The sequence below is a fragment of the Pristiophorus japonicus genome, chromosome 10, assembly GCF_044704955.1.
Source record: "Pristiophorus japonicus isolate sPriJap1 chromosome 10, sPriJap1.hap1, whole genome shotgun sequence".
Lineage (NCBI taxonomy): Eukaryota > Metazoa > Chordata > Chondrichthyes > Pristiophoridae > Pristiophorus > Pristiophorus japonicus.
In genome coordinates this window covers 78,566,456-78,588,124 of record NC_091986.1, presented here as the reverse complement: position 1 = coordinate 78,588,124, position 21,669 = coordinate 78,566,456, and positions in this window count along the sequence as shown.

Here is a 21,669-nt window from a genome sequence, read left to right as displayed (position 1 = left end):
TGCATGCATCTACTGTCTCCAGCCAGGAGAAGATGTTTTGGATTTTTTCCCTCGCCTTGGGTTAGCAGTTGCAGGAACTGTATTGTGTGATGGTTGTGTTTGGGCAGCAGATGGTGATAATGGGTAGGTTTTTTTTTAATTGTAAAGCAATTTCCGAAGCAGTAATGTAGCTTTTCTACAGAGCTGTGGCTGTTAGAGATTAAATAAAGCCAGTAATGAGGTTTATAAACGAACTGCCAATCTATATTAGTTTATGTTTGAAAAAACATAGCAACTCATGATTTCTTACCAAATCTCATGATTTTTAAGATTTGTCTCATGACTTATGAGGTGGTGGGGTTGGCATTTCTATATTTCATTATTGAAATATGTATATTTTTACGACATTTAACTCGTACTTTTTATTCCTACATCAAATTTACACCTTCAGAAAACTTTATCCACAGCTACAGACCTCTCTCCACCCACCTCTACTCCGCTGTTCCCCATACTCAGCACCTCACGGCACCGCTATCTCCACTGTTTCCCAACTGCTCCATTTTCTTTTCCATTCTTCTGCCTCTGAAATTCATTTGTGCTCTATCCATGCTCTCCAAACCTCATTCTTGCATTGCAAATTCCACCACTGCACTTCCTGTTGTGCTCTACCATTCTTATTCCTATATTAGCTCCCCACTGCTCCTCTTTACTCCGCTGCCTCGCTGGCATACAGAGTACTGGTATCCTCCTCACCATATCTCCACTCACTACCTAAATTCTCACTACTTAAACCTTAGTTGAGTCAATCAGGGCAATAAGATCCTAGAATGGACCTTTTGAATGACGTAGAGTTAACTTATCTCCACCAATATTTTTGTAAGGACATTGTGACTTTCTCAACATCCATGAGTTAGGAAGGGGATAATCCTTCACAATCCCTCTTCCTTTTTACTCTTCAACAACCCTCGCTGGAAGTACGTGTGGACATCAGCTGAAGAGAGGATCAGGCTTGGTTATGACATCCCAGTATTTGAATGGTCAGCTGTCAAGGTTGACCCATGAATGATGGTCACTTGGCACCATAGAGTTACCTGTGCCTATTAAACTGCACCCAAGCAAAGATTCAGTGCCTTCCAAGAAGGGGAGCAGGGGTGGGGAGGAGGAAAAGGAAAAATTGGTAGGGAAAACTACCATGTTTTTTAAAAAGACAAATTATATCTTCTCCCACAGTTAAGAGTAAAAGTAGAAACTTGCTAACCCTTGATTCTAAGGACACATTTTCACAGTTTATTAAATGCAGCCTGGCTTCACTGCTCATACTGGGATTTACAAGTTATCATATTCAGTATAAAATGATTCTCTGAGCAGTCATATTATGATTTGATTGGTTTCTATTATTTAATGCATTTACTGCTGAAAGTGCAGCAAGCATATCCGATGCTTTTTTTAAAAAACCCAGAGGAATGATTTCCCAGGATGTGAGAGATGAGAACATAAGAACATAAGAAATGGGAGCAGGAGTAGGCCATTTGGCCCCTGAAACCTGCTCCGCCATTCAATAAGATTATGGCTGATCTGATCATGGACTCAGCTCCACTTCCCTGCCCGCTCCTCATAACCCTTTACTCCCTTATCACTCAAAAATCTGTCTATCTCTGCCTTAAATATATTCAATGACGCAGCCTCCAAAGCTCTCTGGGGCAGAGAATTCCACAGATTTACAACCCTGTGAGAAATTCCTCCTCCTCTCAGTTTGAAATGGGCGACCCCTTATTCTGAAACTATGTCCCCTAGTTTGTTTCCTCCAGGAGTGGAAACACCTCACTGCATCTACCATGTCGAGCCCCCTTAGAATCTTATAGGTTTCAGTAAGGTAACTGTTGTGTATGGAGAAAGAATCAGACTGAACACTGTGAGCTCAAAGTAAAGTGTGAACGTAGTCTTTTATTGCCGGTCTCCAGAGTGCTTCTCCAACCTGTGAAGCCTTCTTAAATACCTGTACTCCCAAGGGATTATGGGATCCCTTGGGACTCCGGGGAATGAGCCCTCTGGTGGCTGTACAGAGTAAATACAAGTCCACATATATAACAGTAACCTCTCATTCTTCTGAACTCCATGAGTATAGGCCCAACCTGATCAACCTTTCTAGTAGAGTGGACAAGGGAGAACCAGTTGATGTGGTGTATTTGGACTTTCAAAAGGCTTTTGACAAGGTCCCACACAAGAGATTGGTGTGCAAAATCAAAGTACATGGTATTGGGGGTAATGTACTGACGTGGATAGAGAACTGGTTGGCAGACAGGAAGCAGAGAGTCGGGATTAACGGGTCCTTTTCAGAATGGCAAGCAGTGACTAGTGGAGTGCCGCAGGGCTTAGTGCTGGGACCCCAGCTCTTTATAATATATATTAATGATCTGGATGATGGAATTGAGTGTAATATCTCCAAGTTTGCAGATGACACTAAACTGGGTGGAGGTGTGAGCTGTGAGGAGGACGCTAAGAGGCTGCAGGGTGCTTTGGACAGGTTAGGCGAGTGGGAAAATACATAGCAGATGCAGTATAATGTGGATAAATGTGAGGTTATCCACTTTGGGGGCAAAAACACGAAGGCAGAATATTATTTGAATGGCAGAAAATTCGGAAAAGGGGACGTGCAGCGAGACCTGGGTGTCATGGTTCATCAGTCATTGAAAGTTGGCATGCAGGTACAGCAGGCGGTGAAGAAGGCAAATGATATGTTGGCATTCACAGCGAGGGGATTTGAGTATAGGAGCAGGGAAGTCTTCACCTGGAATATTGTGTTCAGTTTTGGACCCCGAATCTGAGGAAGGACATTCTTGCTATTGAGGGAGTGCAGCGGAGGTTCACCAGATTGATTCCTGGGATGGCAGGACTGACATATGAGGAGAGACTGGATCGACTGGGCTTGTATTCACTGGAGTTTAGAAGGATGAGAGGGGATCTCATAGAAACATATAAAATTCTGACGGGACTGGACAGGTTAGATGCAGGAAGAATGTTCCGGATGTTGGGGAAGTCCAGAACCAGGGGACATACTCGTCGGATAAGGGTTAAGCCATTTAGGACTGAGATGAGGAGGAACTTCTTCACTCAGAGAGTTGTTAACCTATGGAATTCCCTACCACAGAGAGTTGTTGATGCCAGTTCATTGGATATATTCAAGAGGGAGTTAGATATAGCCCTTGTGGCTAAAGGGATCGAGGGGTATGGAGAGAAAGCAGGAACGGGGTACTGAAGGAATGATCAGCCATGATCTTATTGAATGGTGGTACAGGCTTGAAGGGCTGGATGGCCTACTCCTGCACCTATTTTCTATGTTTCTATGTTTCTTCATAAGTCAACCCCTTTATCTCAGGAATCAACCAAGTGAACCCTCTCTGAACTACCTCCAATGCAAGTATATCCCTCCTTAAATAAGGAGACCAAAACTGTACGCAGTACTCTCGGTGTGGCCTCACCAATACCCTGTACAGTTGTAGCAAGACTTCTCTGCTTTTGTACTCCATCCCCCTTGCAATAAAGGCCAACATTACATTTGCCTTCCTGATTACTTGCTGTACCTGCATACTAACTTTTTGTGTTTCATGCGCAAGGACCCCCAGGTCCCTCTGTACTGCAGCACTTTGGAATTTTTCTCCATTTAAATAGTGATTTGCTTTTTTATTTTTTCTGCCAAAGTGGATAACCTCACACATTCCCACATAATGGTCCATTTGCCAAATGTTTGCCCACTCACTTAGCCTGTGTTTATTCTTTTGCAGATTATTTGTGTACTCCTCACAACTTGCTTTCCCACCCATCTTTGTATCATCAGCAAACTTGGCTACATTACACTCGGTCCCTTCATCCAAATCATTAATATAGATTGTAAATAGTTGAGGCCCCAGCACCAATCCCTGTGGTACCCCACTAGTAAATGTTTGCCAACTGGAAAATGACCCATTTATCTCGACACCTCTGTTTTCTGTAAGATAGCCAATCCTTTATCCGTACTAATATATTACCCCCAAACCCATGAACTTTTATATTGAGGGTTTGTCAAAGATATGTTTTTGTGAAAGGAGGAGAGAAGTGGAGAAACAGGAGTTTAGGAAAATTGTTATGTCTTTTTAATACTCTTATGAATGACTCCACGAGGTCTAGTATTGTACTTGAGCTGTTGTGACCTTAGTCCCATTTATTGTAACTCCAGAGTGAGGCACAAGCATGGTGGGCAGCCTTTTATACTGGGACCTGCACATCTATGCAGGTGACCCTCGGGTCTCCCACTGCAGTGCCTCTGGTGACATGTCTTATGTGACTATACAGTTAGTATACATGGTCTACATACTTGACAAAAATAATTCCACAGAGCTTGACATGGGTAATTGAAAATTCTCCTACCAATTGTGGGGCAAAGGGAGAGGGTGATGCACAGAAAGCTTGTAGCATTTTTGAGGAGGAATAGAGTTGGAGGAGCTGGCAGAGATAGGCTGAGCTGACCAGTTAGTTAAGTGTCTCAGCATTACCAAGGGCAGAATAAAATATTTCCATTCTTTTATTTTGTAGAATATGAATATTTCAGTGAGAAAAATTGCAAAGTATATTAAAAAGCAAATAAAGAAAGAAAGAACTTGCACTTATACTTTTTAAAGTGCAGTCATTGTTGTAATGTAGAGAAATGCAGCAGCCAATTTATGCATAGCAAAGTACCATGAACAGCAATGTGATATTGACCAAAAAATCTGTTTGTGATGTTAGTTGAGGGATAAATATTGACGAGGACACCGGGTGAACTCCTTTGGTCTTCCTCAGATAGTGCCATGGGATCCTTTATGCCCAACTCAGAGGGGAAACTGAGCCCAATGTTAATTTTTCAGCCTTAAATTAATTCATCACCACGCAGATCTTATCCCGCCTTCCCAGTTATGGGCTGAAGCTTTGTGGCGAGAAAACAGGCTTTGTTTTCTCCCCTCTCATGTCTGTTTGAAATGCACAGGCACCAAGTTTCACCTTTCTCCGGGGCTGCTAGCAGCAGTGCCCAAGAGAGTAAATCTGAAATCCGACAGCTTCCCAGGCAAAAGGGAAGGCTGGCTGATTGTCCGCTCTTCCTAAGAAGCAGGGCACAGAAGACTGAGGAGAAAGAAAATAACACTGTCGCACACATAGAAACATTAAAACTGCTGCAGGGAATTCAGGTGCCTCAAGCCTGTTCCGCCATCCAATTAAATCATGGCTGATCGACACCTTAACTCCATCTATCCACCATTGCTCCATATCCCTTCATACCCCCAGCTAACAAAAATCTATTGACCTCAGTTTTGAAAATGTTAATGTACCCAGTATCCACAGCCTTTTGGGGAGGGAGTTCCAAATTTCTGCTACTTTTGGTGTGACTCCTGAAAGGCCTGGCTCTAATTTTAAGATTAAGCTCTTTGATCTTGATTCTTCCACCAGAGGAAATAATTCTACCGTTTCCACCCTTTTAAATCATTTTATCATTTAAAAAAAACTTGATTAGATCACCCCACAATCTTCTATTCTCAAGGGAATAAATACAGACACCCCAACCCATGCAAATATATCAGACAGCAATTATTTTTTTAAATGACTGAGTATAATATATTGTGATGTATCCATACATTATCATCATATATACAGTTACTAACTGGCAACTCATCATGTCATTGTCCCTCCTGTGTTCTACCCAAATATACCACCTTTTTGCCAACGAGGATGGGATCCTGTTGTGTATCTGTAAAGCATGCAATCCCATGTTCCGCCACCAGTGAGTTCATCCCCTGAAGTCCCAAGGGATCCCAGCATCCCAGCATCCCTTGGGAGCACTGTATATAAGCCGGCCCCTAAGGCCTGTTCCTCACTCTGGAGTGTCTTATTAAAGACTAAGGTCACTGTTACTTTAACCTCCCTGTTGCAGCCTTACCTGTGTTAGGAACACAATAACTGGTGACAAGAATACGAATCCAACACAAAGATGCAGCAAACTGTGGGCAGCCTGGAGAAGTTCTCGGAGGGTGAGGACTGGGGAGCCTATGTCGAATGGCTAGACCAGAATTTGTAGCCAACGAGCTGGACGGAGAAGGAAGCGCTGCAAAAAGGAGAGCTGTCCTCCTCACAGTCTGCGACAGCCTCATGAAGAATCTTCTGGCTCCGGTGAAACCCATAGATAAGTCGCATGAGGAGCTGTGTACACTGGTTTGGGAGCATTTTAACCCGAGGGAGAGCGTGCTGATGGCGAGGTATCGCTTCTACACGTGCCAGCGATCTGAAGGTCAGGAAGTGGCGAGCTAAGTCGCCGAGCTAAGGCGACTTGCAGGGCAATGTGAGTTTGATGGCAACCTGGAGCAAATGCTCAGAGACTTTCTTGTACTAGGCATTGGTCACGAGACCATCCTACGAAAACCTTTCACTGTAGAGACACCGGCCCTCAGTAAGGCCATTGCGATAGTACAGGCGTTTATGTCCACCAGTGATAACACCAAACAAATCTCTCAGCACACAAGTGCTAGCAATGTTCATAAATTAACTGGAACTGTGTTTACAAGCAGAAATGTACAGGGCAGAACCCACGAGTCTGCAACTGCCAGCAGGCCCCAGGTGACCCAGATGACTGAGTCCCCAACAAAAGATGAATGCAAGGCAATTCACATCTTGTTGGCGTATTCAGCCTATTCATGCTGCTTCAAAGGGTATGTTTGCAAGAGCTGTGGAACAATGGGCCACCTCCAACGAGCTTGCAAACAAGCTGCAAGCTCTGCAAAACCTGCTAACCACCACATGGCAGAGGAAGATCGGTCCATGGTGGATGAAAGCAATTTCGAGCCTCCGAGAGAGGAGGCAGATGCTGAAGTACACTGGGTGCACACATTTTTGACGAAATGTCCACCTATAATGCTAAATGTAAAATTGAATGGCTTACCCGTAGCCATGGAACTGGACACTGGTGCTAACCAATCCATCATGAGTAAAAAGATGTTTGAGAGACTGTGGTGCAACAAGGCATTTAGGCCAGCCCTGAGCCCCATCCACACGAAACTGAGAACGGACACCAAAGAGCTTATCACTGTCCTGGGCAGTGCCATGGTCAAGGTCACCTACGAGCGCACAGTGCACAAACTGCCACTCTGGATTGTCCCGGGCAATGGACACTGCTTGGAAGGAGCTGGCTGGGCAAAATCCGCTGGAACTGGGATGACATCCGAGTGCTATCACATGTCGATGAGGCCTCATGTACCCAAGTTCTTAACAAATTTCCTTCCCTTTTGAGCCAGGCATTGGAAACTTTTCCAGGGCGAAGGTACGGATCCACTTGGTCCTAGAGGCACGACCCATTCATCACAAGGCGCGAGCCGTACCTCACATGATGGGGGAGAGAGTGGAAATCGAGCTGGACAGGCTGCAACACGGGGGCATCATCTCCCCAGTGGAATTCAGTGAGTGGACCAGCCCGATTGTTCCAGTACTCAAAAGTGATGGCACAGTCACGATTTGCGGCAATTATAAAGTAACTATTAAGCGTTTCTCGCCACAGGACCAATACCCGCTACCTAAGGCAGATGACCTATTTGCGACATTGGCAGAAGGCAAGACGTTCACCAAGCTCGACCTGACTTCGGCCTACATGATGCAGGAGCTGGAGGAGTCTTCGAAGGGCCTCACCTGCATCAATACGCACAAGGGATTATTCATCTACAACAGATGCCCGTTTGGAATTTGGTCGGCTGCAGCGATCTTCCAGAGAAACATGGAGAGCCTACTTAAGTCGGTACCACACATGGTGGTCTTTCAGGACGACATATTGGTCACAGGTCGGGACAAAATCTGGACGAGGTCCTCCAGCAAATGGATCGCGTAGGGCTGCGGCTGAAGAGGTCGAAATGCGTCTTCATGGCAACAGAGGTAGAGATTTTGGGGAGAAAGATTGCGGCAGACGGCATTCGGCCCATAGATGCGAAGACCGAGGCTATCAGGAACACGCCCAGGCCACAGAACGTCACGGAGCTGTGGTCATTCCTGGGACACCTCAACTATTTTGGTAATTACCTACCAGGGTTAAGCACCCCATTAGAGCCCCTACATATGTTATTGCGCAAAGGTGAGAACGAGGTAAGGAGAAAAAACCAAGTAATTGCTTTTGAGAAAGCCAGAAACATTTTATGCTCCAACAAGTTGCTTGTATTGTATAACCCATGTAAAAGACTTGTGCTAGCATGTGACGCATCATCGTACGGAGTCGGGTGTGTATTACAACAAGCTAATGTTGCGGGGAAGTTGCAACCTGTCGCCTATGCTTCCAGGAGCATGTCTAAGGCCGAGAGGGCCTACAGCATGATTGAGAAAGAGGCATTAGCGTTCGGGGTAAAGAAAATGCATCAGTACCTGTTTGGCCTCAAATTTGAGCTGGAAACCGATCACAAGTCCCTCACACCCCTGTTTACTGAAAACAAGGGGCTAAATACTAATGCCTCAGCCCGCATACAATGGTGGGCACTCGCGCTATCAGCGTATAACTATACCATCCGCCACTGGCCAGGCACCGAGAATAGTGCGGATGCTCTCAGTTGGCTACTATTGCCCACCACGAGGGTGGAAATGGCACAGCCTGCAAACTTGTTGATGGTGGCGCAGCCCGCAGACTTGTTGATGGTCATGGAAGCATTTAAAAATGATAAATCACCTGTCATGGCCTGCCAAATTAGGACTTGGACCAGTCAAGATCCTCTGCTGTCCCGAGTAAAAAAAATCTGTGTACTGCATGGAAGCTGGGCCAGCATCCCCGTTGAAATGCAAGAGCCAATCGAGCTGTTTCAGCGGCGAAAGGACGAGCTGTCCATTCAGGCAGACTGCCTGTTGTGCGGTTACCGCGTAGTGCCACCAAAAAAGGGCAGGGAGACGTTCATCTCGGATCTCCACAGCACACACCCAGGTATAGTAATGATGAAAGCACTAGCCAGATCCCATGTGTGGTGGCCCGGTATCGACTCTGACTTAGAGTCCTGTGTACGGCAATGCAGCGTGTGTGCTCAGTTGAGCAACGCGCCCAGAGAGGCACCACTAAGTTTGTGGTCCTGGCCCTCCAGACCATGGGCGAGGATCCATGTCGACTATGCGGGCCCGTTTCTCGGTAAAATATTCCTGGTGGTGGTGGATGCTTTTTCAAAATGAATTAAATGTGAAATAATGTCGGGAAACATCGCCACCGCCATCATTGAAAGCCTGAGGGCCATGTTTGCCATCCAAGGCCTGCCTGACAGATTGGTCAGTGACAACGGGCCATGTTTCACCAGTGCTGAATTTAAAGAATTCATGACCTGCAATGGGATCAAACATGTCCCCTCGTCCCCGTTTAAACCAGCCTCCAATGGGCAGGCAGAGCGGGCAGTACAAACCATCAAACAGAGCCTTAAACGAGTCACAGAAGGCTCACTCCAAACCCGCCTGTCCCGAGTACTGCTCAGCTACTGCACGAGACACCACTCGCTGACGGGGGTGCCCCAGGCTGAGCTACTCATGAAAAGGACACTTAAAACCAAACTCTCACTGGTTCAACCCAACCTGCATGATCAGGTAGAGAGCAGGCAGCAGCAACAAAATGTAAACAATGGTCATGCCACTGTGTCACGGGAAATTGATCTGAATGACTCTGTGTATGTGCTAAACTATGGACATGGTCCCAAGTGGATCGTGGACACGCTGATAGCTAAAGAAGGGAATAGGGTGTTTTGTCGTCAAACTAGACAATGGACAAATTTGCAGAAAGCAACTGGACTAAACAAGGCTGCGGTTCACAGACTGCCCTGAACAACCCACAGCAGACACCATCTTTTTCGAGCCCACAACACACACCCAAAGAATCAACGACACCACACCGGACCAGGAAATCGAACCCATCATGCCCAACAGCCCAGCAAGGCCAGGCTCACCCAGCAGCCCTGCAGGGCCAACAACACGCCAGCCCAGCAAGGGCACAGCCAACACACCAGAACAGACATTTGTACCGAGGCGCTCCACCAGGGAAAGAAAGGCTCCCGACCGCCTCACCTTGTAAATAGTTTCACTTTGACTTTGCGGGGAGTGATGTATCTGTAAAGCATGCACTCCCATGTTCTGCCACCAGTGAGCTCATCCCCTGAAGTCCCAAGGGATCCTAGCATCCCTTGGGAGCACTGTATATAAGCCGGCCCCTAAGGGCTGTTCCTCACTCTGGAGTGTCTTATGAAAGACTGAAGTCACTGTTACTTTAACCTCCCTGTTGCAGCCTCATCTGTGTTAGGAACACAATCGATCCCATAGCCATTTTTAGGAATCATGGAAGGACATGGGGCTAGATTTTCCACTTTTGTGCAGATGACCCAAAAATGGGCATTATTTCTGGCGTGGGCGGCAAATATGGGTTTTCAGATCGCCAGATTGTTGCCCATTTTCAAAGCCCCTAGTTTCTATTTTAAAAATTGGGCATTACCGCGAGCGATCTGAAATGGGCGGTAGCATTAAATCTCACTGACCTTCTGCCGTAAAGTGTCACCGTCCTTAGCAATGGCATGGCAACACTTGTTTCCCACAATTCAGGAGGTCAGGGGTCATCATTACATATGCATAAGAGGAGACATAGAGAGAGGAAGCGGAGAGGGAGTGAAGGCGTGTGTGGGTGTGGTGTGGGAGCTTGTTTGGCTGCTTTGGGAGGTAGCAGGGAGTGTTTTGAGCTTTATAGCAAATTGTGCGAAAAAGTTAGCTGTTACGAGCCAGATATTTTCACGAATTTGGTGCCTATAATGGAGGGAGTGGAGGAGGCGACACAGCACACTGGCAAGAGCAGTGAGCTCGGAGAGGAACAAAAGGGAGGGCGAAAGAGAGCGAGGAAGTTGTCGGTCGAGGCAAATGCCTCCCTCATGCAGGAGGTTGAGTTACGCTGGGGTAATTTGACCCAGGGAGGGCGTGGGAAGCCCACCCCAAAGGCCTACCAGCAGATATGGGCCGAGATAGTCTTCTTCGGCGACCAACGAGGTGCGTGAGGGCAACCAATGCCGCAAGGGATGAAGTGACCTTGTCGATTCCGCCAGAGTATTACATTTATTTATATGTACTTATATATTTTAATAATTTGATTTGTAAAAGTCATGAGTGACAATAATAAAATGTGAAGTCTTTCACTTTTACCGGGAATGTTGTGCTCAAAGCCTGTGGTCACAGTGTACGTCCTTAGGTAAAGAATAATAATTATCATAACCAATAGATGTAATCATGATTATTATTTGTTGTATCAGTCTCTGTGACAGTACCCAGCAATGGTATCATGCAATGATCTCATGCCATGTCGTCTGTTACTTTTTACAGAAGAAGCTATCGAGGAATAGGGCCGAGCAGACGAGAAGGGGTGGGGGGTGGGCAGCAGTCACCAGCGACCTCGCTGACATCGAGGAGTGGTTGCTCTCTGTTATATATGTATACTTGTATTTACTCTGCACAGCCACCAGAGGGCTCATCCCCTGGAGTCCCAAGGGATCCCATAATCCCTTGGGAGCACAAGTATTTAAGGAGGCATCACAGGTAGGAGAGGCACTCTAGAGACCTGCAATAAAAGACCAAGGTCACACTTGACTTTTAGCTCACAGTGTTCAATCTGGCTGTTTCTCCATATACAACACTCTCACTAGTGGAGACACTCCCCCGGACAGCCACGCAGTCAGCTGTAGACCCTGAGGTGATGCTATGTGAGTAAAGTATACATCATTGCGTGATGTGACGTCAATAGATCTCACACCCACTCATATCTAAACAATAACATACGATAGATGGTTCCTAAAAGTGTCCTCTAAATAATGCTGGCCTCATGAGAATCATTGCAATGCAAAATGTGTTGATGATCATGAAATGTGATGTCTGTGATGATTTTGAGAGCGGTGGTGCTTTTGTCATGCATATGCTGTGTGTAGCGCTGGACTCACCTCGTGAGCCTAGCACCCCCTTCTCCTCTAATAATCTCATTTCTGTTTTGCAGCTCAGCCAGCAGCGTGTCCCAAGGCAAGACCACCGAGCCCAGAAGGTGGGGCGCGGGGCCGGACTCGCCATACTGGTGCTGAGGAGCTCCGATTTTCGCCCGTCAATCTGCTGGGTCCGTTCTCTACGGATGACAGCGCGGACTTTGAGGAGCCTGCATCGCCAGGCTCCAGAAGGCATTCAATCCCAAAGCCATCAAGTGCTCCTCCGGCCATCCCCACCTTCACTCTGGGGGTACCGAGCCCAAGCACCTCGCCACAGGACACCCCTGGTGTCCCCAGGATGGCACCGACCCTGCAGAGGTTTCGTAGATGCGGCAGGTCTGCTCCACGAGTGCCAGATGAGAGGGGCGACATGGTAGAGTTGTCCAGGAGGCATTGGGGGGCATTTCCTGATAGCTGGTCAGCATCTCCGGCACCATGGCGGAGTACGTTCCACAGAAGGCGGAGGCCCTCGAGGTGATAGCCAGGAACACTGGTGGCAGAGGTCTCCCAGTGGTCCCGGAGCACGGCACTCCAACCTTCAGTTCTGCTCCCCCAATGCCAATGACCCATGAAAGGCAAGAGCAAGATCCTGCTTTTGGATCTGAGAATGTTCCCACCTTGGTCGCCCCCGCTCCTGTATCCGTGCAACCACCGGCTCTGCCTTCATCGCCACCCCCCCGCCTTCACAATGAGGCACCGCTTGAGGAGCGCCTCAGCCAGGCAGCGTGGAGCGAGGAGGGGAAGGGGTAGAGATGGGCAGAAGAAGGGGAGGGGGCAAGGAAAGTGAGGTGCATGTCCACAGGTGATGGCTTTGTTATATCTCCATCTCAGTGAATGCAATTTGTTGTAAGGTATGAGGGGAGGGGGCCACCCTGTTGGTTTGCATTTGTATTCTGTGTTGCTGGACATGTTGACCATTTGATTGATATCAATGTTCTAAAAATTGTTGAGATGGGGTGGGGGTGGGCTGTTTTTGACTGTTATACTTATGATTTCAGACCAATGGTCGTATTAAATGTTTTTTATTTAACATAACCTTGTTGCGCATTGTCTCAGATAGCTGGACCATTACAGACCATTACACTTAGTCCCCTCTACAAGTCGTTAATATAGATTGTAACGTAGCCAAGTTTGCTGACGATACAAAGATGGGAGGGAGGGTAATGCGTGAGGAGGACATAAAGAGACTGCAAGAGGACATAGACATGCTAAGTGAGTATGCAAGATTTTGACAGACGGAGTATAATGTTAGAAAATGTCAGGTCATGCAATTTGGCAGAAAAAAATCAAAGAGCAAGTTATTATTTAAATGGAGAAAGATTGCAAAGTACTGTAGCACAGTGGGACCTGGGGGTACTTGTGCATGAAACACAAAAGGATAGTATGCAGGTATAGCAAGTGTTCAGGAAGGCCAATGGAATCTTGATCTTTATTGCAAGGGAGATGGAGTATAAAAGCAGGGATGTCTTGTTACAGCTGTACAGGATATTGGTGAGGCCACATCTGGAATACTGCGTGCAGTTTTGGTTTCCATATTTACAAAAGGATATACTTGCTGTGGAGGCAGTTCAGAGAAGGTTCACTAGGTTGATCTCGGGGATGAGTGGGTTGACATATGAGGAAAGGTTGAGTAGGTTGGGCCTCTACTCTGTTGTGTATGGATAAAGAGTCAGACTGAAAATTGTGAGCTCAAAGTAAACTGTGACCGTAGTCTTTTATTGCAGGTCTCCAGAGTGCCTCTCCAACCTGTGAAGCCTCCTTAAACACCTATGCTCCCAAGGGATTATGGGATCCCCTTGGGACTCCAAGTGATGAGCTCTCTGGTGGCTGTACAGAGTACATACAAGAATACAAGTTTACATATAAAACAACACTTCCCCCCGCCCCCAAAAGTCAATAGTGTAACTATTTACAATGTGAGTCGATCTGGGGCCCTTCTTGATCATCTCGGTGTGAAAGCTGGTATTGTTGAATTATTTGTTGGGCCCTCGTTGGGCTGCTGTGCAGCTGGCCTTGCTGGGCTGGCTGGTGTGTTGGGCCCTTCTGGGCTGCTGTGGATGATGGGTTCTGCTTCGTGGTCAACTATGGTGTTGTTTGCTACTGTTGTGTATGTTGGGGGATCAAAAAAGGTAGGGTCCAAGGTGGGTTGTTCAGGATAGTCTGCAAATCTGAGGTTGATTTGGTCCAAGTGTTTCCAGTGAATGAGTCCATTTGAAAGTTTGACCCGAAACATCCTGCTCCCCTCTTTGGCCACGACAGTGCCGGGAATCCACTTGGGACTGTGTACAAAATTTAATACAAATACAGGATCATTGATTTCAATCTTGCATGACACATTTGTGCGAACATGGTATGTACTTTGTTGAAGCCGCCTGCTCTCTACCTGTTCATGTAGATCAGGGTGAACTAACAAGAGCCTTATCTTAAGTGCTCTTTTCATGAGTAGTTCAGCAGGTGGGATCCCAGTGAGTGAGTGGGGTCTCAAGCAGTAGCTAAGCAGGACTCGAGATAGGTGAGTCTGCAGTGAGCCTTCAGTTACCCTCTTCAAGCCTTGCTTGATGATTTGCACTGCTCTCTCTGCCTGACCATTGGATGCTGGTTTAAACGGGGCAGATGTGACATGTTTGATCCCGTTATGGGTCATGAATTCTTTGAACTCAGCACTGGTAAAACATGGCCAGTTGTCGCTCACCAGGACATTGGGTAGGCCGTGTGTGGCCAACATTATCTCACATTCAAACCACGTGGAGTACGCCTCGACAACCACAAGGAACATTTTACCCAAGAACAAGCCTGCATAGTCGATGTGTACCCTAAACCACGGTTTGGAGGGCCAAGACCATAAACTTGGTGGCACATCCCTGGGTACATTGCTTCACTGTGAGCATGTATTACATCTGTGAATGCAGGACTCCAGGTCTGCATCGATACCGGGCCACCACACATGGGATCTAGCTATCGCTTTTATCATTACGATGCCTGGGTGGATGCTGTGGAGGTCAATGATGAAGGTGTCTCTGCCCTTCCTGGGGACTACTACTTGATTGCCCCACCGACGGCAGACTGCCTGTATAGACATTTCATCTTTGCGCCACTGGAATGGCTTTATCTCTTCCTGCATTTCCATTAGGACACTGGACCAGCTCCCGTGAAGCACACAGCTTTTGACTAGAGATAATAAGAGGTCCTGGATTGTCCAGGTTTTGATCTGCCAGGCAGTGACTGGTGATTGCTCACTCTCAAATGCTTCCATAATCATGGCCAGATCTGCGGGCTGCACCATTTCCATCCCGTGGTGGGCAATGGCAGCCTACTGAGAGCATCGGCGCAGTTTTCTGTGCCTGGCCTGTGGCGGATGGCGTAGTTGTATGCGAACAACGTGAGCGCCCAGCTCTGGATGCGGGCCAATGCGTGGTATTTATCCCTTTACTCTGAGAGAACAGGGATATAAGTGGCTTATGGTGAGTTTCCAATTCGAATTTTAGCCCAAACAGTTATTGATGCATTTTCTTTACCCCATAGACACATGCTAACGCTTCTTTCTCAATCATGCTGTAGGCTCTCTCAACCTTGGACAGACTCCTGGATGCATAAGCAACCGGTTGCAGTTTCCTGAAATCATTAACTTGTTGCAATACACACCCGACGCCATGTGACGACGCATCACATGCCTAGTATCAAACGCTTACATGAATCATACAACACAAGCAACTTGTTCGAGCATAACAATTTTCTCGCTTTTACAAAGACAATTTTCTTGGCATTTGCCACAAACCCATTCATCTCCTTTTCATAGTAAGACATGCAGTGGTTCCAACAGTGTGCTGAGACCCGGTAAGAAGTTACCAAAGTAGTTCAAGAGTCCCAGAAACGACCGCAGCTCCATCACGTTCTGTGGCCTCGGTGCGTTCTCAATTGCCTCCGTCTTCGCATTGGTGGGCCTGATGCCGTCCACCACAATCCTTCTTCCCAGGAACTCCACTCCAGGCACCAGGAAATCGCATTTCGAGCATTTTAACCTGAGCCCCACGCGGTTGAGTCGACTAAGAACCTCCTCTATGTTCTGCAGATGCTTGACTGTGTTCCGACCTGTGACCAAGATGTCGTCCTAGAAGACCACGGTGTGCGGGACTGACTTCAGTAAGCTTTCCATGTTTCTATGGAATATCGCCGCCGCTGATCGGATTCCAAACGGGCATCTGTTATAAACAAAAAGACCTTTGTGCGGGTGAGGGCCTTCGATGATTCCTCCAGTTCCTGTGTCATGCAGGCTGAAGTCAGATCCAGCTTCGTGAAAGTCTTTCCTCCAGCCAGCGTTGCAAAGAGGTCGTCAGTCTTTGGTAGTGGGTATTGGTCCTGCAGGGAGAAACGATTGATAGTTACTTTGTAATCGCCACATATTCTGACGGTGCAGTCTCCCTTGAGCACTGGGACGATAGGACTGGCCTACATGTTGAACTGGATTGGGGAAATTATGCCCTCTCTTTGCAGTTGGTCTAGCTCGATCTCTACCCTTTCTCTCATCATGTACGGTACTGCTCTCATCTTGTGATGGATGGGTCGTGCTCCCGGAATTAGGTGGATCTGTACTTTTGTTCCTTGGAATTTCCCGATGCCTGGTTCGAACAGCGAAGGAAATTTGTTTAAGACCTGGGCACACAAAGCGTCGTCGGCGGGCGATAGCGCTCGGACGTCATCCCAGTTCCAGTGTATCTTTCCCAGCCAGCTCCTGCTGAGCAGCGTGGGAGCATCGCCTGGTACCACCCAGAGTGGTAGCTTGTGCACCGCTCCATCGTAGGAGACCTTTATGGGAGCACTGCCGATTACAGGAATCAGTTCTTTAGCGTAAGTTCTCAGTTTCATGCAAACTGGAGTTAAGACTGACCTTGAGGACTTGTTGCACCATAGAAACATAGAAAATAGGTGCAGGAGTAGGCCATTCGGCCCTTCGAGCCTGCACCACCATTCAATATGATCATGGCTGATCATTCACCTCAGTACCCCTTTCCCGCTTTCTCTCCATACCCCTTGATCCCTTTAGCCGTAAGGGCCACATCTAACTCCCTCTTGAATATACCCAATGAACTGGCATCAACGACTCTCTGCGTCAGGGAATTCCACAGGTTAACAACTCTCTGAGTGAAGAAGTTTCTCCTCATCTCGGTCCTAAATGGTCTCCCCCTTATCCTAAGACCGTGTCCCCTAGTTCTGGACTTCCCCAACATCGGGAACATTCTTCTCGCATCTAAACTGTCCCACCCCCGTCAGAATCTTATACGTTTCTATGAGATCCCCTCTCATCCGTCTAAACTCCAATGTATAAAGGCCCAGTTGATCCAGTCTCTCCCCATATGTCAGTCCAGCCATCCCTGGAATCAGTCTGGTGAACCTTGGCTGCACTCCCTCAATAGCAAGAATGTCCTTCCTAAGATTAGGAGACCAAAACTGAACACAATATTCCAGGTGAAGCCTCACCAAGGCCCTGTACAATTGCAGTAAGACCTCCCTGCTCCCATAATCAAATCCCCTAGCTATGAAGGCCAACATACCATTTGCCTTCTTCACCGCCTGCTGTACCTGCATGCCAACTTTCAGTGACTGATGAACCATGACACCCAGGTCTCATTGCACCTCTCCTTTTCCTAATCTGCCGCCATTCAGATAATATTCTGCCTTCCTATTTTTGCCACCAAGGTGGATAACCTCACATTTATCCACATTATACTGCATCTGCCATGCATTTGCCCACTCTCCTAACCTGTCCAAATCACCCTGCAGCCTCTTAGCATTCTCCTCACAGCTCCCACTGCCACCCAGCTTAGTGTCATCCGCAAACTTGGAGATATCACCCTCAATTCCTTCATCCAAATCATTAATGTATATTGTGAAGAGCTGGGGTCCCAGCACTGAACCCTGCGGTACTCCACGAGTTACTGCCTCCCATTCCGAAAAGGACCCGTTTATCCCGACTCTCTGCTTCCTGCCTGCCAACCAATTCTCTATCCACGCCAGTACCTTACCCCCAATATCATTGCCTTGCTCTTGTACATCAATCTCTTATGTGGTACCTTGTCAAAGGCCTTTTGAAAGTCCAAATACACCACATCCACTGGTTCTCCCTTGTCCACTCTACTAGTTACATCCTCAAAAAATTCCAGAAGATTGGTCAAGCATGATTTCCCTTTCATAAATCCATGCTGACTTGGACCGATCCTGTCACTGCTTTCCAAATGCGCTGCTAATTCATCCTTAATAATAGATTCCAACATTTTCCCCACAAATGTTGTCAGGCTAACCAGTCTATAATTACCCGTTTTCTCTCTCCTTCATTTTTTAAAATGTGGTGTTACATTAGCTACCCTCCAGTCCATAGGAACTGATCCAGAGTCGATAGACTGTTGAAAAATGATCACCAATGCATCCACTATTTCTAGGGCCACCTCCTTATGTACTCTGGGATGCAGACAATCAGGTCCTGAGGATTTATCGGCCTTCAATCCCATCAATTTCCCCACCACAATTTCCCGCCTAATAAGGATATCCTTCAGTTCTTCCTTCTCACTGGACCCTCGGTCCCCTAGTATTTTTGGAAGGTCATTTGTGTCTTCCTTCATGAAGACAGAACCAAAGTATTTGTTCAATTGGTCTGCCATTTCTTTGTTCCCCATTATTAATTCACCTGAGTCTGACTGCAAGGGACCTACGTTTGTTTTCACCAATCTTTTTCTTTTCACATATCTATAGAAGCTTTTGCAGTCAGTTTTTATGTTCCCAGCAAGCTTCCTCTCATACTCTATTTCCCCCATCCTAATTAAACCTTTTGTCCTCATCTGCTGAATTCTAAATTTCTCCCAGTCCTCCAGTTTGCTACTTTTCCTGGCCAATTTATATGCCTCTTCCTTGGATCTAACACTATGCTTAATTTCCCTTGTTAGCCACAGTTGAGCCACCTTCCCTGTTTTATTTTTACTCCAGTCAGGGATGTACAACTGTTGAAGTTCATCCATGTGATCTATAAATGGTTGCCATTGCCTATCCACCGTCAACCCTTTATGTATCATTTGCCAGTCTATTCTAGCCAATTCACACTTCATGCCATCAAAGTTAGCTTTCCTTAAGTTTAGGACCCTAGTTTCTGAATTAACTGTGTCACTCTCAATCTTAATACAGAATTTTACCATATTATGGTCACTCTTTCCCAAGGGGCCTCGCACAAAAAGATTGCTAATTAGTTCCGTCTCATTACACATCACCCAGTCTAGGATGGCCAACTCTCTAGTCAGTTCCTCCACATATTGGTCAAGAAAATCATCCCTAATACACTCCAGGAAATCTTCCTCTGCCGCATTGCTACCAGTTTGGTTTATCCAATCTATATGTAAATTAAAGTCGTCCATGATAACTGCTGTACCTTTATTGCACGCATCCCTTATTTCTTGTTTTATGCTTTCCCCAACCTCACTAGCACATGGCACTGGTAGCAATCCTTAAATTACTACTTTTGAGGTCCTACTTTTTAAATTTAGCTCCTAGCTCCCTAAATTCGTCTCGTAGGACCTCATCCTGTTTTTTACCAATATCGTTGGTACCTATGTGTACCATGATAACTGGCTGTTCACCCTCCCTTTTCAGAATGTCCTGCACCTGCTCTGAGACATCCTTGACCCTTGCACCAGGGAGGCAACATACCATCCTGGAGTCTCGGTTGCGGCCGCAGAAATGCCTATCTATTCCCCTTACAATCGAATTCCCTATCACTATAGCTCTCCCACTCTTTTCCCTACCCTCCTGTGCAGCACAGCTAGCCATGGTGCCATGAATTTTGCTGCTGCTGCCCTCCCCTGATGAGTCATCCCCCTCAACAGTACCCAAAGCAGTGCATCTGTTTTGCAGGCGGATGACCGCAGGGAACTCCCACATTACTTTCCTTACACTGCTCCTCCTGCTGGCCACCCATTTACTATCTTTCGAAAGTCTTTTTGCCCATAATGGACTGGCTCACACCCGTGTCCAGCTCCATTGACACCAGGAGTCCATTTAGTTAAACATTCAGCATTATCGGGTGCAATTCGTGGTGAATGTGTGCACCCCATGTACCTCTGCCTCGTCGGTCTGAGGCTCTGGTTTGTCGTGATACTCCATGGATCTGTCCTCCTCTGCCACATGGTGGTTTGCAGGTTTAACAGGATTAGCAGCTCACCTGCACACTTGTTGGAGGTGTCCCATTGTTCCCCAGCCCTTGCAAATGTACCTTTTTGAATCGGCATGAATTGAAACGATGATCACCCCCGCAGCGCCAAGGTGTTAATGGCCTTGTATTCATCACCCTTAATGGTGGACTCTGAGTCATCTGCAGACGTGTAGCTGCAGGTATGTGTGACCTGCCCTGTATGTTACAATTCAAAAACAACATCACTTTGTTCACAGTACTTGTAGCAGCACTTCTGTGCTGAGAGATTTGCTTCATATTATCACTGGTGGCAATGAACACCTGGGCTATTGCTATGACCTTACTCAAGGTCGGTGTGTCTACAGTCAAAAGTTTGAGATTAATGTTTTTGTGGCCAATGCCAAGCACGAAAAAGTCTCTCAGTATGTGCCCCAAATGTCCTTCAAATTAGCAATGTCCTGCAAGGCGTTCTTGCTCGGTGACAAAGTTCGCCACTTCCTGGCCTTCAGACCTTTTGTAGGTGTAGAACCGGTACCTTGCCATCAAGACGCTTTCCCTCAGGTTCAAATGCTCTCGGACCAGTGTGCAAAAATTGTCGTATGATTTCTCCATGGGTTTCGCTGGAGTGAGCAGATTCTTCATGAGGCCATATGTTGGTGCCCCACAAACGGTGAGGAGGATCGCCCTTCGTTTGACAGCGCTCTCTTCCCCATCTAGCTCATTGGCCACGAAGTATTGGTCAAGTCGCTCCACAAAGGTTTCCCAATCATCTCCCTCCAAGAATTTCTCCAGGATGCCCACTGTTCTCTGCATCTTTGGGTTCGCTATCTGTATCTCGTCACCAGTTGTTGTGTATGGAGAACGAGTCAGACTGAACACTGAGCTCAAAGTAAAGTGTGACCGTAGTCTTTTATTGCCCCTCCAACCTGTGAAGCTTCCTTAAATACCTGTGTTCCCAAGGGATTATGGGATCCCCTTGGGACTCCAGGGGATGAGCCCTCTGGTGGCTGTACAGAGTAAATGCAAGTTTACATATATAACATACTCATTGGAATTCAGAAGAATGAGACGTGATCTTATCGAAACATATATGATTATGAGGGGGCTTGACAAGGTGGATGCAGGGAGGATGTTTCCACTGGTGGGGGAGACGAGAACTAGAGGGTGTGATCTTAGAATAAGGGGCCGCCCATTTAAAACTGAGATGAGGAGAAATTTCTTCTCTGAGGGTTGTAAATCTGTGGAATTCGCTGCCTCAGAGAGCTGTGGAAGCTGGGACATTGAATAAATTTAAGACAGAAATAGGACAGTTTCTTAAACGATAAGGGGATAAGGGGTTATGGGAGCAGGTAGGGAAGTGGAGCTGAGTCCATGATCAGATCAGCCATGATCTTATTGAATGGCGGAGCAGGCTCGAGGGGCCTTATGCCCTACTCCTGCTCCTATTTCTTATGTTCTTATATTACATTGGTAATTCCTTATCATGAAAGGGTATAATTAAACTTTAACTGGCACTAG